Source organism: Castor canadensis, chromosome 11 (genome assembly GCF_047511655.1).
Source record: "Castor canadensis chromosome 11, mCasCan1.hap1v2, whole genome shotgun sequence".
In the NCBI taxonomy this organism is placed as follows: domain Eukaryota; kingdom Metazoa; phylum Chordata; class Mammalia; order Rodentia; family Castoridae; genus Castor; species Castor canadensis.
The window spans coordinates 119,116,430-119,130,439 of record NC_133396.1 but is presented as its reverse complement, the minus strand read 5'-3'; the positions used below and the strand labels follow the sequence as shown (position 1 = coordinate 119,130,439).

General features: G+C 40.1%; 1 pseudogene; it reads right to left on the bottom strand.

The window, feature by feature from the left end:
* LOC109702536 (ras-related protein Rab-32-like) overlaps positions 1–14,010 on the bottom strand; it is a 35,363-nt pseudogene that overhangs the window by 18,526 nt on the left and 2,827 nt on the right.

Below are 14,010 nucleotides of genomic sequence, written 5' to 3'. Positions count from 1 at the left end.
TTCAGATATGCCTGAGGGTACCATGAAAGGCTTCCCAAAGAAGTAACATTTGAGTCAGGTTTTGAAGGGTAGCTATGAGTATGTGTGTACATGTACATTACGGTAATATTAGCTTTGGCCATGCAGTGGGTTGGTACTCCAGTGTAGTGGAAATACACACAGTGGCAGGAAACCCATGCTAATGTGTTGACTTGTACACTGTAACTTCTGAATAAGTCACTTACCAGCTCTACATTGCAGAATGTTTGTGAAAAAATTCTCAAAAAATTTAAGAGGATTATTTTCTCCTAAAAAGCAGCATTTCTACTCTTAGGTCCTTCACAAATAGACTATTTCTATTTGAAGTACACATTTCCTCCTTTTCCCTTCTTCATCCCCATACCTGTCATTAAAACCCATCTCCTTCCTCTTAATGAAACATATTGAAGTTGATTCTTATCTGATACTATACACTCATTAAGGAAAAGTATTTAAAAAATTAAATATATATTTAAGCCCTCTGTATACATGTAACATTACGCTATGTATTGTGACTAAGGAAAGAGCAATCAGTCAATTCCTTTGGGAATTTGTAAAATGGAAGAAGAGAGATAACTCTGATATAGGCAGATGAGAATAAAGGTAGGAAATCTGGGATAAATAGTGGAGAGACAGATGTGCAATGCTCACCTTAGTCATGTAGCTCAAATTTTAAATGGAAAGTAGTGATGGGTACCAATGAAGAGTGGCAGTGTTGTAAGTTCAGTAGAGTGCTGCTTTCTACTGGGCACATTCCCATACATTATCTCCCAGGATCCTCACAACAAACTTGAATGTAGGAGGGTATTTTGTTTTTGCAAGTGAGAAACTCAAGCTCAGAGGAATGAACTTCCCTTTCCATGAGAGAATTGGGATTTGATTTCTAAATTCAGTGATTTTTATGGGGCACCAACAAATTTTGGAGGCTAGAGGCCTCCAAAAAATTCCAAAGAATTCCAAAAAATTCCAAAGAATTTTTACATGATCTCTTGACAGATTGATTTTGGGGGTAGTGAGTGTGTGCGTGGAAATAAACTGTATAGTGATTTGCATGGATTAACCAACAGGTGGCACCAGGTCTTAATGTAAACCTTTTCTGCTTGAAACTACTGACCTTCCCCCAGTACCTACTAATTAAATTAGGCAGATTAAAGTAGGAATTATAGCCCTGCTTCCTAAGATATTCAGGGTTTGCTTACTTTTACGATTCAAATTAATAAGGAAAGAATTTAAGGCAGGCATAAGGAATAAAGAAGGTATAAAGACTTTGGAACATGCTGACTTCAGAATGAGTGCTATAGAGCAGTTAGGCAAGCAAATTCCTCTAAACTTGAGCTCTTCACTGCTAAAGCAACATGGCTAGCTTCTACCTTTCACAAGGTAGTTGTAATATGTTCTCAGGGTGCACATAATAGCTTCAGCAAATAGTATCTATATTTATCCATATCTGAAAAAGAGGTAAGGGATCCATGAATACATCTTCCTGTAACTCTCCATCTGTTTTTTATTTTTATTTTTTAAAGAAAGACATTTCTAAGCAGTCAATCTTGTGTTTTCTATTGGTGAGGCATTATTCTTGCTATGGGATCATTTCATAGAAGATTTTTCCTGAAAAGTAGTCAAAGTAGATAGTGTTTTGTGGTAGAAACGGAAGAATGATGGTCATCGAGTATGATGATACTCTCGGAAACAAAATTATTTTATCAAAAGTCCCCAAAGGCTTGGTAGAGGAGAATAGACTCGTGCTGGTGAAACAACTGAAAATGATAGTAGGCTACCTTTCTGCTAGTTGAGCTAATTGCTGAATGATATGTTGCGTAGGATTGAAGCTAGTGTTTTACTTCCTGCCTATTGAAACTAACTGCTCATGTTGGGAATGGCTGGGCATTATCAGAATAATTTCTGGGAAATCATAGCCAACTTTTCAATAAATCATCTGCCAGACAAGAATCAATGACATCCACAGAGGTCAACTCTCTTGGAGGGCAAAAGATAATAATCCTCTTTTCATTCAGCAGAGCAGGTAGCCCTTAGCAAGTACAGTCATGCAGATCTTACCTGTGTGCTACTTCAGCTTTCAGTTTGCACAGAGAGATGTCATCTCACCCAAACAGAAAAGGTTTGATATAAGGATACAAAGAAAAGGAAATGAACAATGGGGGAATTTCTCAGAAAGCTTCATAGAGGGCAGAAGTTTCTTCCAGTACAGCGTGGCTTATGCATTCTTGCTCTCATGACCCTCAAGATCTTCTGCTGTGGTTTAATTGTGGACATTCTGCCTTCACTACTCCAACCATTGTCAAACAACTGCCTATGTTCCCTTCTTTTTTTGCTTCTTCTTTTAATATCAGGATTTCAGCTAACTTGTGGGTTGTGTCATGCCTCCCAGTAGCTTCTAAATGGCCATTCTCCTCTGTGTGCCTCTTTCCTTCTACTAACAGCCATCTGTCTCATGACTCTTGGAGTCAAATGGAGGATTCGATTGCTTCATCCATTACCATGGGTATACAGCATGTTCCAGGGTCACCTACAACCATTTTTGTTGTCTTAGGACAGGTGTCCTTCCCTAGTTTGCTTAATTTTTGTCAAAGTCTTAGAACTGCATGGTTCAATGCATACAGAACTTTGTGTCAGGAAGCCTTCAGAAGTGGGTTTGGCAACCATTTTGAGGATTTTCAGGAGGGCAGTATAATTGTAGCCATGTTCCATGGTTTTCTGATGGGCTGAAGAGATAAGTACTGTACAAGAAGTAGAATGTTTTGGCTGAGGTTCCCTATGAGAGCCATTGGAATGATGCCTATGTGTGTAATTTTCTATTTCTACTGTAACAAATTACCTTGTACTTAGCAACATAGATTGATTATCTTACCACTCTGAGTGAGAAATCTCACATGGATATTACTGGACTGAAACCTTGGTGTTTGCAGAGCTGTGTTCTTTTCTGAAGGCAACAAGGGAGATTCTGCTCCTGGGATCATTTAGGTTGTTGACAGAATTCAGTTCCTTGCAATTGTAAGATTGAAGAGCCATTTTCTTGCTGGCTGTCAGCTGAATGCCATTCCCAGCTCCTAGAGGCTACTTGCAATCCTAAATTTAGGGCCTCTTACTCCACCTTCAAAGTTAGCAGCGGTGGATCAAGTCCATTTCATGCTTCATCTTTCCTGCCCCTTCCATTATCTCCCCACCTTCCTGACTGCCCCTCCTGCCTTACTCTTCAGTTTTAAAGACTCATGTAATTAGAATACACCCACTAGAACAATCCCAGATAATCCCTCCATCTGAATCACATCTGCGAAGTCCACTTTGCCATGTGTATTTATAGGTTCTGAGGGATGGGGTTATGGACATCTTGGGGGAGGCATTATTTTGTCTCTCACACCATTTTGGACTGTGCTTGTCTTGACCGTGGTGAATATAAATTCTTCAGGACCCATCTCAGTTTTCATGTCCTCATGAAGCATTCTTCAAATGCTTGGTGATCTTAATCTTAGGTTGCTTCCTTTTTTACTTACTTATTTTTTTTTGGCAGTCCTGGGATTTAAACCAATAGACTGAATTTGCTAGGCAGGTGCTCTACCAATAGAGCCACACACCCAGCCCCTCACCCCACCCCCCCATTTTGCTTTAGTTGTTTTTTGGATAGGATCTTGTGCTTTTGGCCTGGGCTGGCCTTGGATCATGATTCTCCAACTCATGCCTCCCTATAGCTGCAACCAGTCATGAGTCACCACATCCGGTTTATTGATTGAGATGGGACTCTATTAACTTTTTGACTAGGCTGACCTCAAACTGGGATCCTCCTGCCATCCACCTCCTGAGTAGTTGAGATTACAGTTGTGAGCCTCTGTGTCTGGCCTCAATTTCAGTTTTCATGTCTTCATGAAGCCTTCCTCATATATTCTTGGTGATCCTGATATTCTGTTCATTTGACTTCTTATAGCACTTATTAGTTCTAATACACCTTGTCACATGATCTTATTGTACTGTTGATGGCTTTTGTAGTATGCATGTGTGTTTCTGTCATTTTCTCAGTGAGATTTGATTTATGCCACCTCATGGCATTCATCACTTGCTGGATACATATAAGCAAGAACTAGTAGACTTTGGGGAAAAGAAGCCTAGTGAAGCTGCTATCCCAGGGATGATGATCACATCATCAATGGGTCTAGTTCTAAAACAGAGCTACCAATACACTTTCTAAGTTCCCTTCCTAACCTTGGCAGCCAGCATTGATTAGAATTTAAATCACGCCAGCAAGATATTTCAGAGACAGTACAATCCTTGCTACTGGGTTTTATTGTCCTTTACACAAAAGACTGCCAATTGAAATTCAGGCATATTTAGCTTTCAGGGACCCTCCTAGACAAAGATCACATATCCTATTAGAATCACACTAAATGCAAGTCACTGACAAGGATGGGAGACTAGAACTGTAGGAAGTTCGAGTCAGACTTGGTGCTTAGATTCTCTCTCCTCTTCCAAAGTCCAAACAAAATGTTAAAAAAATAGACCACAGAGAGGTCAGAGGATCAAACGATAGTCCATAAAATCTGTTTCTAAAAACAGTACTTTATGGTAAGACTGATGCTGAGACTGTCCACTGAGAAAGGAGTTTGGGATCCTTGCTATTCTGACTCATTTTGTGTCTTGAGTGAAGAAAGCCAGCTTTCCTTACAGACTTGAGGGGCAGCCAGCTGATAATTGAATGGTAAGATCTCTGATCAGCACAGAGCTTTCATTCATCAACTCAAAGAAATTCATCCAAGATTTTTTCCAAAAGGGGAGAAAATAGTGAAATTTCCCATAGAAGCTGACACCTGCTGTCTTCTCATCCTTTCACAAAGTATTATAATCATAAAAAGAACTAGAAGAAATCTCCTACTCACAGGTATTTGGTTTATTTAACTTCTCTTTCTAGTTTCCATTCCACTTTTCCGTATTATAAATTTCTTATTTTATGTGTTTGAACATTGTGAGTTATTTAACATATTAAAAAAACCAGAGGGATATAAATAACAAATATGTAACAATGTAAAACATTGAACAGATTGCCACAATCCATTTTTATAATTCTTCACATAAGAAAGGCAGGGAACCATCCCAAGTTAGAGGCAGGGTCACCTTCCCTACATTGCCAAATTCTGTATCCTTCATGAGAGTGTTGTAGAGTGGTGTCAGGAATGTATAGACAGGTGACCGCCACCTGTGTTCTGATGTCTAAATTAGAATCTTCTGCCAAGACGTCTCCCTCACTCCATCTTGTGGGCCTAACTGCCCAGTCAAGTTTCCCACTTGTATATCTAAATGGCATTTGAGGGTTCACAGTCCCCAAACGATTCCTTTTTTTTTTTTCCCAAACGATTCCTGATCACCTCTCCAGTCCCTCAACCTGTCACAGTGAAAAGAAAATCCATTCTTCTACTGCTTCAGGTAGAGTGACTTGGAACCCTACCTTATTATGCTCTTTTTATCCCTGTTCTGCATCTGATCTGCAGTGTTCTACAGCCATGTCTACAAAAAATATTCTGAATTCCATCTTGTGCAAAGCAGCTTCACCTCTGGTCCAAGTCACTGCTGTGTCCCACCTTGGTTATTGCTGCAATTTTCTAACTGGTCTACCGGCTCTGTCTTGTTCTTTACAGAATATTCTCAACTATTCATAAATCTTATTAAAATGTCAGATCTTGTCATTCCTAGGCTCCACTCTTCTCTTCTAAGTTGTCCAAGAGCTTCCTTCCTGTCTGACTGAGAATAACAGCCAAACTTTACAACAGCCTGTGATCTGGATGCCCATTGCTTCTTCTTTCTACTCTCCCTACCTGTCACTCCGCCCCAGTCACAATGACTTCCTTGCCATTCCCTGAACATGAGGCTCCCATGTCATGGCCTTTGCACAGGTTTAGCCTTCTGCCTGGAACACTTTTTCCAGGTATTATTTGTGTTACTCTACCTCTTTCAGTCTTTTATCCATCCCTGTTACCTTCTCATGGAGGATTTTTCTGACTAACCTACCATTGCACCTTTCCCCAAGACTTTATATCCTAATTCAGTGCTTTAATTGGTTTTCCTACATGTATCATTATTCATAAATTCTATTATTTTTTTCCTCAGGTTGCCATAAGAACGTACTATAAAGGGGGTGGCTTAAAACAGCAGAAATTTATTCTGTCATAGTTCTGGAAGCCAGAAGTTCAAGGTCAAGGTGTCAATAGTGTTGGTTCCTTCTGGAGGCTGTGAAGCAGGATCCATTTCATGCTTCCCTCCTGGTTTCTGGTGTTCGCAGCAACCCTTGGCATTCTTTGACTTAGGCCTGCATCACTCCAATTTCTGCCTCCGTCGTCACTTGGTCTTCTCTTTGTTTCTCTGTGTCTTTGTGTCCAAATTTTCTTCTTCTTACAAGGACACCAGTCATGTTAAATTTGAAGGTCTGACTTCATCCAGTGGGAACCCATCCTAATCTAATTACATCTGGAAATATGCTATTATCAAATAATGTTACCTTCACAGTCTCCAGTTGAAATTTTGGAGGGAAACACTCAACCCAGTACACTAATATATGAATCCTGTTTATTGTCTGTCCCCCTCTTCCAAGTGGAAATTTACAAGAGTTTTGCATCCCTCATATATAGAATAGTCTGAGACACACAGTTAAACTTAATAATGTTTGTTAAAATAAATGATTGCTTTGGTTGGTTGATGATATTTCATTTAGTTGGTAGATGTCCAGATAACTTGGAAGCTGGTGATTACATTTTTCTAAGAAGAAGAGTGTATGGGCTATCATATTTTATTTTTTATCTCCTTCTCCCTCATGTCTTCTGGTAGGATTTGGACTACCCTCTAAGCACCCCTCAAACTTTATAAAATGGAAAATAATACCTGTTGTAAAAGACTTTGAGCTCCTGCAACAAAAGTACCACATCCATGAGAGACAGACAGTTCTTTTAAGTCTGTTCTAACTTCACTTGATGATAGAGAGCACTAAAGAAACTTTTGATGTGCTTCCGTCTTTTCTAAATTCCCCGGACACTAGAAAATCAAATAAGGCAGTCCAAGAAAAATATTTCCAGACAAAGCAAATAAAAGCCCCCGACATACTTTTGACGTCAAAGCAAAGCCCTGCTCACACCGAATGCAAGTGCGTAAACTCTTTGCTACAGGTGAATCAATAGCCGTTAACAGAGAAAATATGCAGCCTTGCCACTCAAGATGAGCCTTGTAGCCTATTTAGAAAAGGTGGCTCCAAAGTATGGATTTTTCTCACAACTAATGGAAAATACATTATTTGATTAGCAAAGGTTGGTGCCACTGACATAAAATTTTTTGAAAGATAAACTTATTTATTTAATTATTTTTATTTTTAGCACTGTGGTTTGAACCCAGGGCCTTGCACATGCTAGGCAAGTGCTCAATTATGGAGCTACACCCTCAGCCTATTATTATTTTTATGTACAGAAAATTTACTTAGTCCAGTTTACTGGCAAGTTCTTTAACCTTTGTCTGTTGCAGTTTGTCACTGTGAGCCCTAGATTTTTGGATCCAAGACCTTGCTTCTCCAGTGGTGGTAGATCTCATCATATCTGTCATTGTGATGGGTTCTGAGAACTTTCACCAGCTTAGCCAGAGCACCCTGGACTTCAGAGTTAACCAGTATGAATGTAACCATCCTGCATGTCTTTCTGTGGATTATACATTCTAGCCTGCCCTTCCCCTGGATGAAGCAGTAAGGAGCCCCAACTTCCTACACAGGGCAGGCAGGAAGACAACCAGCTCAATGGCATCCACATCACTTGCAGGCAGCACCTGCTGAGTCTTCTTGCTCTCCACCAAAGTGGGGACAGTATTGACCCCTGCTGGAAGGACAGATAGTTTCTCAGCAAGATGTCTTTCTTCCTTGTCAACAGCCTTCTTCTTTTCCTTTGTCTCTGGACTGAATCCATGGATTGGCTCCACAGTTGAGCAGCTGGGGGTCCCAGTCCTTGGGGAACTAGCCAATCATAGGATAAAGAAGACCCCTTTGCACTGTAGTTTGACTATATGACCAAATCAATGAGGTTTCTTTTGGACTGGATGTCCTGTTCTAGCGACAAAGTTCCTAGCCTTTCCTCAAAGAGGACATTTGTCACCTTCTTGTTCTCCTACTTCTTCACAATAGCAGGGGTTGGGGCCAACTTCTTCCCCTCGGCCTTCTTTTCTTTCAGTATCTTGGACAGCTAGAAGGGAAATAAAGGAAAGGAAATTATGGGTAATACCTCTGCAGCCTTGGTGATCGCCTGATGTTTAAAAATTTAGTGGTACTTCTTACTTTTTAAAAAAGTTTCTCTAGGGCCAAATATGGAGACCTGTGCTGGTGGCCCCAGCCACTTGGGAGGTGGAGATAGGAGAATCATGATCTGAGGCCTGCCTGGAAAAAAATGCAAGACCCTATCTGAAAAACAACCTAAAAACAAAAGGACTGGGGGCATGACTCAAGTGGTAGAGGGCCTCAGCACAAGCCTCTGATTTCAAATTTCTACTGTAGGAAAAAATTAAATGATACTTCTTACTTTGAAAAAGTGTTTCTTTTAATTTTATTACTTGGTATTATCAATAGGTCTTCATTTGACTTGGGTAAGAGGAGCATTCTGTTAGTGGTGTCAATCTCACTGTGTAGTGAGCTGATTATTGTTGAAATTGTGGGTCATTCACCTGGGGGAAGTTTCCTGCCAAGGTTTTATGTTTTTATCCTAGCCATGGTTTATATGGGGTGCCCTACTAGAGACTGAACTTTTTCTTCATTTTCTTTGGTGAGAGATTGTTATAGGTTGAACTGTGTCTTCTTCCCACCCTGTAATTTGTATCTTGAAGCTCTGATTCCCATACCTCATGGTGTCTCTGCAGATATAATTATTTATTTATTTATATTTGTTTATTTACTTATTTATTTTTCATTTGTTTACTTTTCCTTTATTGCTGTGACGGGTGGAGGTACATTGTGGTATTTACATAGGTTATTGCAGTGTATCAAATATATCATGTGTGAATTCACCCCCTTAACCATTCTCCTTCGTGGGAGGACTGGCATTAGTGGGAGGGGGAGGTGTTGGGGAAAGGGGGTAGGAGAGTGAATATGGAGCAATAAAATTTGTACACATGTAATTAAATGAAAAAATTACACCTGTTGAAACCATTCCAGGAATTGGGGGGGGGCCATTAGGATGGGCTAATATATTCATGTTCTAATGAAAAGAGCAAATTGGAACACAAAGAGAAGCTATATAAAGTGATTGGGACAGAAGCCTGCATGTCTTCTATGAACCAGAGAATACCACATTACCAGCAAACCCCCAGAAGCCAGAGGAAAGGCCTAGAACAGGTCCTTCTTCATAGCATTGGGAAGAACTGTCTATGTGGACATTGCAATTTAGGACTTCTAGCCTTGGTCTCAGACTTAAAGCTTCTAGAATTATGAGAAAAATTTAAGTGCTCTGTTAAGGGACTTGGGTAGGACCTTTCAATATGGCTCTAGCTTGGCTGCCTCATCCTGACTGAAAGACTCCTTTCCTTTCAAACCTTCACTTCCAGCTGCTCCCTATATTCTTGCCCCGCAATTGCAGGAAACTCTGAGACCTAACTTTTCAGAATTCTCTAGTTTGGCCACATGTAAATAGGGATGCAATGTCAGGCTCCACTTTCTCAAAACACCAAGTTGTACTATTCATTCTTTTAGGGTCCTTCTTGCCCAACTGGGAAATGGAGACAAAAGAACCTAAAGGAAGGGAAGAGGAAATACACAGCAGTCTTCCTTTCTGTGAGTTTTCCACAAAGACCCTCTTTTTTCCATTCATTCAGGGGGCGAATATTTGTTGAGTACCAGACCCTATTCTAGAAACAGCAGTGAGTAAAACCAAGTTCCTGCTTTTTTGTATTCTAGAGAGAGGACATAAAATACTAATAAATAAGCAGAATATATCATATATTAGATGATGTTAGGTGCTACGAACAAGAAAACAGAGTATGGAAGGGGTTGATAGTGCTATTTTATATGAGATGCTTTTCATCAAAATGCAGGGACATTTGTGTGCAAGCCTGCAGGAGTTGGAAGAGAGGCAGTGAGTCTTTTTAAAGGGAAAATTATCCAGGCAGAGTGAGAAGTAAGTACAAAAGTCCAGACCAGAGCATATTTGGATTTTGTAAGCTAGCTTTCTATTATTATAATAAATAACTTAGATGAATAACTTATAAGGAGAAAAAGGTTATTTTGGTTCATGGTTTTAGAGGTTTCAGTCCAGAGTTGGTTGGACTCATTTCTTTTAAGCCTCTAGTTGGGAGGGGGACAGCATATCATGATGGGAACACATGGTATAGTAAAACTGTTCATCATGGCTGGGACATGAGAGAGATGTTAAGCAGTTGGGATCTTACTGTCTTCTCTGAGGGCACACCCCCAGTGAGTGGGAGACTTCATAGTAGGCCACAACTCTTAGAGGTTCCACCTTCTCTCGATAGTGCTATATTGGAATCAAACCTTTAACACATGGGCCTCTGGGTGACATTCTGATCCAGACGATAGCAGGGCTGTTCACAGAAGAGGAATAATAGTGTATAGCTGCAGCACAGTAATCAAAGGGAAGAATGGAAGAGGTGAGTTTCTCAAGGTGAGTATTGGTGCAGACCACTGAAGACCACAGAACAACTGCATGAGCTTTGAGTTTTACTGCAAAGTTGATGAGAAGCACTGAATTGTTTCGAGTGACATGATGTGATGAATTTAGTAAGGATCAGTCCAGTCCCAGGTGAAGAATAGGCTGCACAAGATTTTGGGAAAGAAACAGAGACCCTAGTGTGACAAGGAGCTGTGAGGTGCCAACCTTCTGTCTATTGTCCTCTTTTGTACCCAAAGGTTCTTAATTTCTTCTAGGTGGTGATATATCCAGATACAAACACCTCTACTTCTCAACCTTCTTTTCAGGCAAGGGAGGCTGTGGGGCTGATTGTAGCTAGTGATATGCAATCAGAAGTTGTCATGAGGGTTCCTGAAACGTGACTTAAAAGAGGTGTAGCCTCGGCTTGCACTTGTCATCTACCCATTGTCTCTCTCTTCTTCCTGCCTTGAAGTATGGCCAAAACTGAAGTGGTCATTATTATGGAAAAACAATTTAAATTCACAGTGATATATCTCCTCACATTCATCAGAATGACTAAAATTTAAGAAAAACTACAATACTAATTGCTGATGAGGCTGTAGAGCAATTGCAACTCTCCTTGCAGGTGGGAATAAAAAATACTACATTATTAAAAACTTAAAAAGTTTTCTTATCAGTTTTAACCTATCCTTACTATATGTTTTATTGATCCCAATTCCTATTTGCCCAAGAGAAATAAAATTTGTGTTCATATAAAAGTCTTCACACCAGTGTTTACAGAAGCACTATATGTAATCTCCCTAAACTGACAACCATCCCAATGTCTTTCGGTGGGTGAACTGGATGTGTCCATGCAATGCAGTGTTACTCAGCAATAATAATAATAAAAAAACTGCCCCTACATGCAAACACTCGCTTAAATCCCAAATACATTTTGCTAAGTGAAAAACCATACTCAAAAGGTCATTTACTGTGTGGTTTCACTTATATGACATTCTAGAAGTGGCCAAACAATATGGATGGAAAAAATAGGTTTGGGGGGGTGAGTCTGAGGGAGGGGTTCATTATACAAGGGGAGCATGGGAGAATTTTGGGGGACAATTTTGTGGGGCATGCTCTGTTCTATGGTCATAGTGGATAGATACCTCTGTGCATTTGCCAAAGCCCATAGAACTGTTGATTCATGGGAGAGAGTTTTACAGTATATGAATTAAGAAATACATTTTTAAAACATGGAAAAAAAGATTTGGAAAATAGTCCATATAAATTTGTCCTCTCTATTAGAAAAAAACCACACCAAAGTAGGAAAATGTAATCATCTTGATTCCTGAAGCTCAGTGCTGTGGTTCAGATAATAGATGACTTCACTCCCCGCCATGAATACTCTGGTCCTCATTTTATAAAGAGGTGCTGTGTTAGGAAAACAATGCAAGGAACAGAATAGTCTGAGAAGCTGGATTTTGGTTTTTTTTTTGTATCTTAATATCTACTACTGAAAACATTTTGAGAGGGTCAGAACTGAGAGAGAACCCATATGTTTATCTTCTTTTCTTTGCAGTATATACGCGTTCATATAACATATGAATTGTATGAATTGCTCCTTAACAGCAGTATGGGGAAAACATGGGAGTAAAGTGTTAGGAAGTCCCCTTTCCTCCACTGAAATCTCTTCAATCCAAGAGCCATAAGTTGAAAAGTTTTTACGTAGAATTTGTTTAAAAATCTCAGGTTAGCTTGGTTGGTATAAATGAAAATGATCTGGAAAGAATGTTTAGTGCTGAGGAGGGAGCTAATGAGATCACCAAAATCCTACAGAGAATGAAGATCAGCATAAAGCCACTGCCTGCTCAGACCACCAGCTGGCCAGCACCATGAGTCTCTTTCCCTGTCACCAATTACTCCCTGTTAAATTTTCTTTCTAGGGATATGCTAAGGAAGTCCTGCTCTGGAATACAGAGGATCCTACAGGAATTCCCTACCCTGCCTCCTCTTCTCTGGTTCTTTTTCTAGGAGAGGTAAGACCAGCTGTGGTTGAGTGTGCTGGCAACACCCAGAGCCTGAGGTATATACATGTAGCAGACTTTGAGCAAATATTACAGAAAAAGAAAAATGGTGTCTACTGGGAAGGGAAATGAATTGGGGATTGGGGTCAATCGATGTGTTTTGACTACAGGGCTTTCTTTATTAGAGACTGACATTGACACCGTGTTACCTATTTAGATGAGTCAATAAGGTTTGTGATGCCCTTGTGTACAGATAGTGTCATGGTCTCCAGAGCCATCATACAGAAGCCAGTGCTGGTTATCTTTATGAGTGTAAGTGGAGGTAGAAATTAAGGAGGAACAGGAAAATAAAGGTCTAGGAGGTCCTAAAGCCCCTTTTGATTATTCTCAAGCCAGCTAAGGCCTCCATTTATGGTGGCATCTGGAGTTTTATTAGGCTGTTAATTGGTCAATATTCTGATTTTTAAGTAATTTCTTGGCCTGCTGGACAGTAGTGGCATTCTGGCCTCCAATAGTCATCTTTTCCAGCTGTGTAAAGTTTTCTAGGAGGGTGGGGTCAAGGGAAGATGGTAAGATGAGCCACCCAATGAAAACCTGCCCTGAAATACACCTGACACATAAGCTAAGCCAAACAAAGAGACTGAGTGAAAACATATCGAATATTATTTGCTAAATTGTGATTCTGCAAAGGACTACTTTCCAGAAGTCATTGGTTGCAATGGAATGGGAAATGTTGATAGGAAAGAGAAAATGTGTGCTGTGCAAGACATTATCCCTTGTCCCCAGCCTCTGCCTACCTTCCTTAAAGCTATTGTATTTCTTCCATCTCCACTGAGATCTGATCTCTTTCTCCACCTCTCCTGCAGACTCCTACAGCTGTTGCCTAAGCAGCAGTCTCGTTTCATTGTCCACAGTGCAGTCAAAGTGATGTTCTAATAACACACCAGCTTTTGTCACTACTTGCTTAAGGCATCTGTGATGGACTTTACACTTAGAATAAAACCCACCATTCTGCTTTTTTGGAGCACTGTATTGTGGTATGATTGTTATACAAAAGGCTGTATGTATTTGATGTGTACAATGTAATGAGTACATGACCACAGTCTATGTCATACGCCTAGCTGTCACCCCTACAAGCTTCTCAGTGGCTCTTACCTCCTTCACACTTTCTACCTCCACTGTCACCTCCATAGTTCACATCACCGACTTTGCTTGCCTGGACCACTGCATTAGCATTCTAAAGTTGTGAAGTTCTGAATTAAGTTTCTTCCCAGTACATCCTTCACACTAAAGCCAGTGATGCTCAAAGATACAAATTGGATTGTGTTTCCCTTCTGCTTGCATTCTTAAATAACACCTTCTTG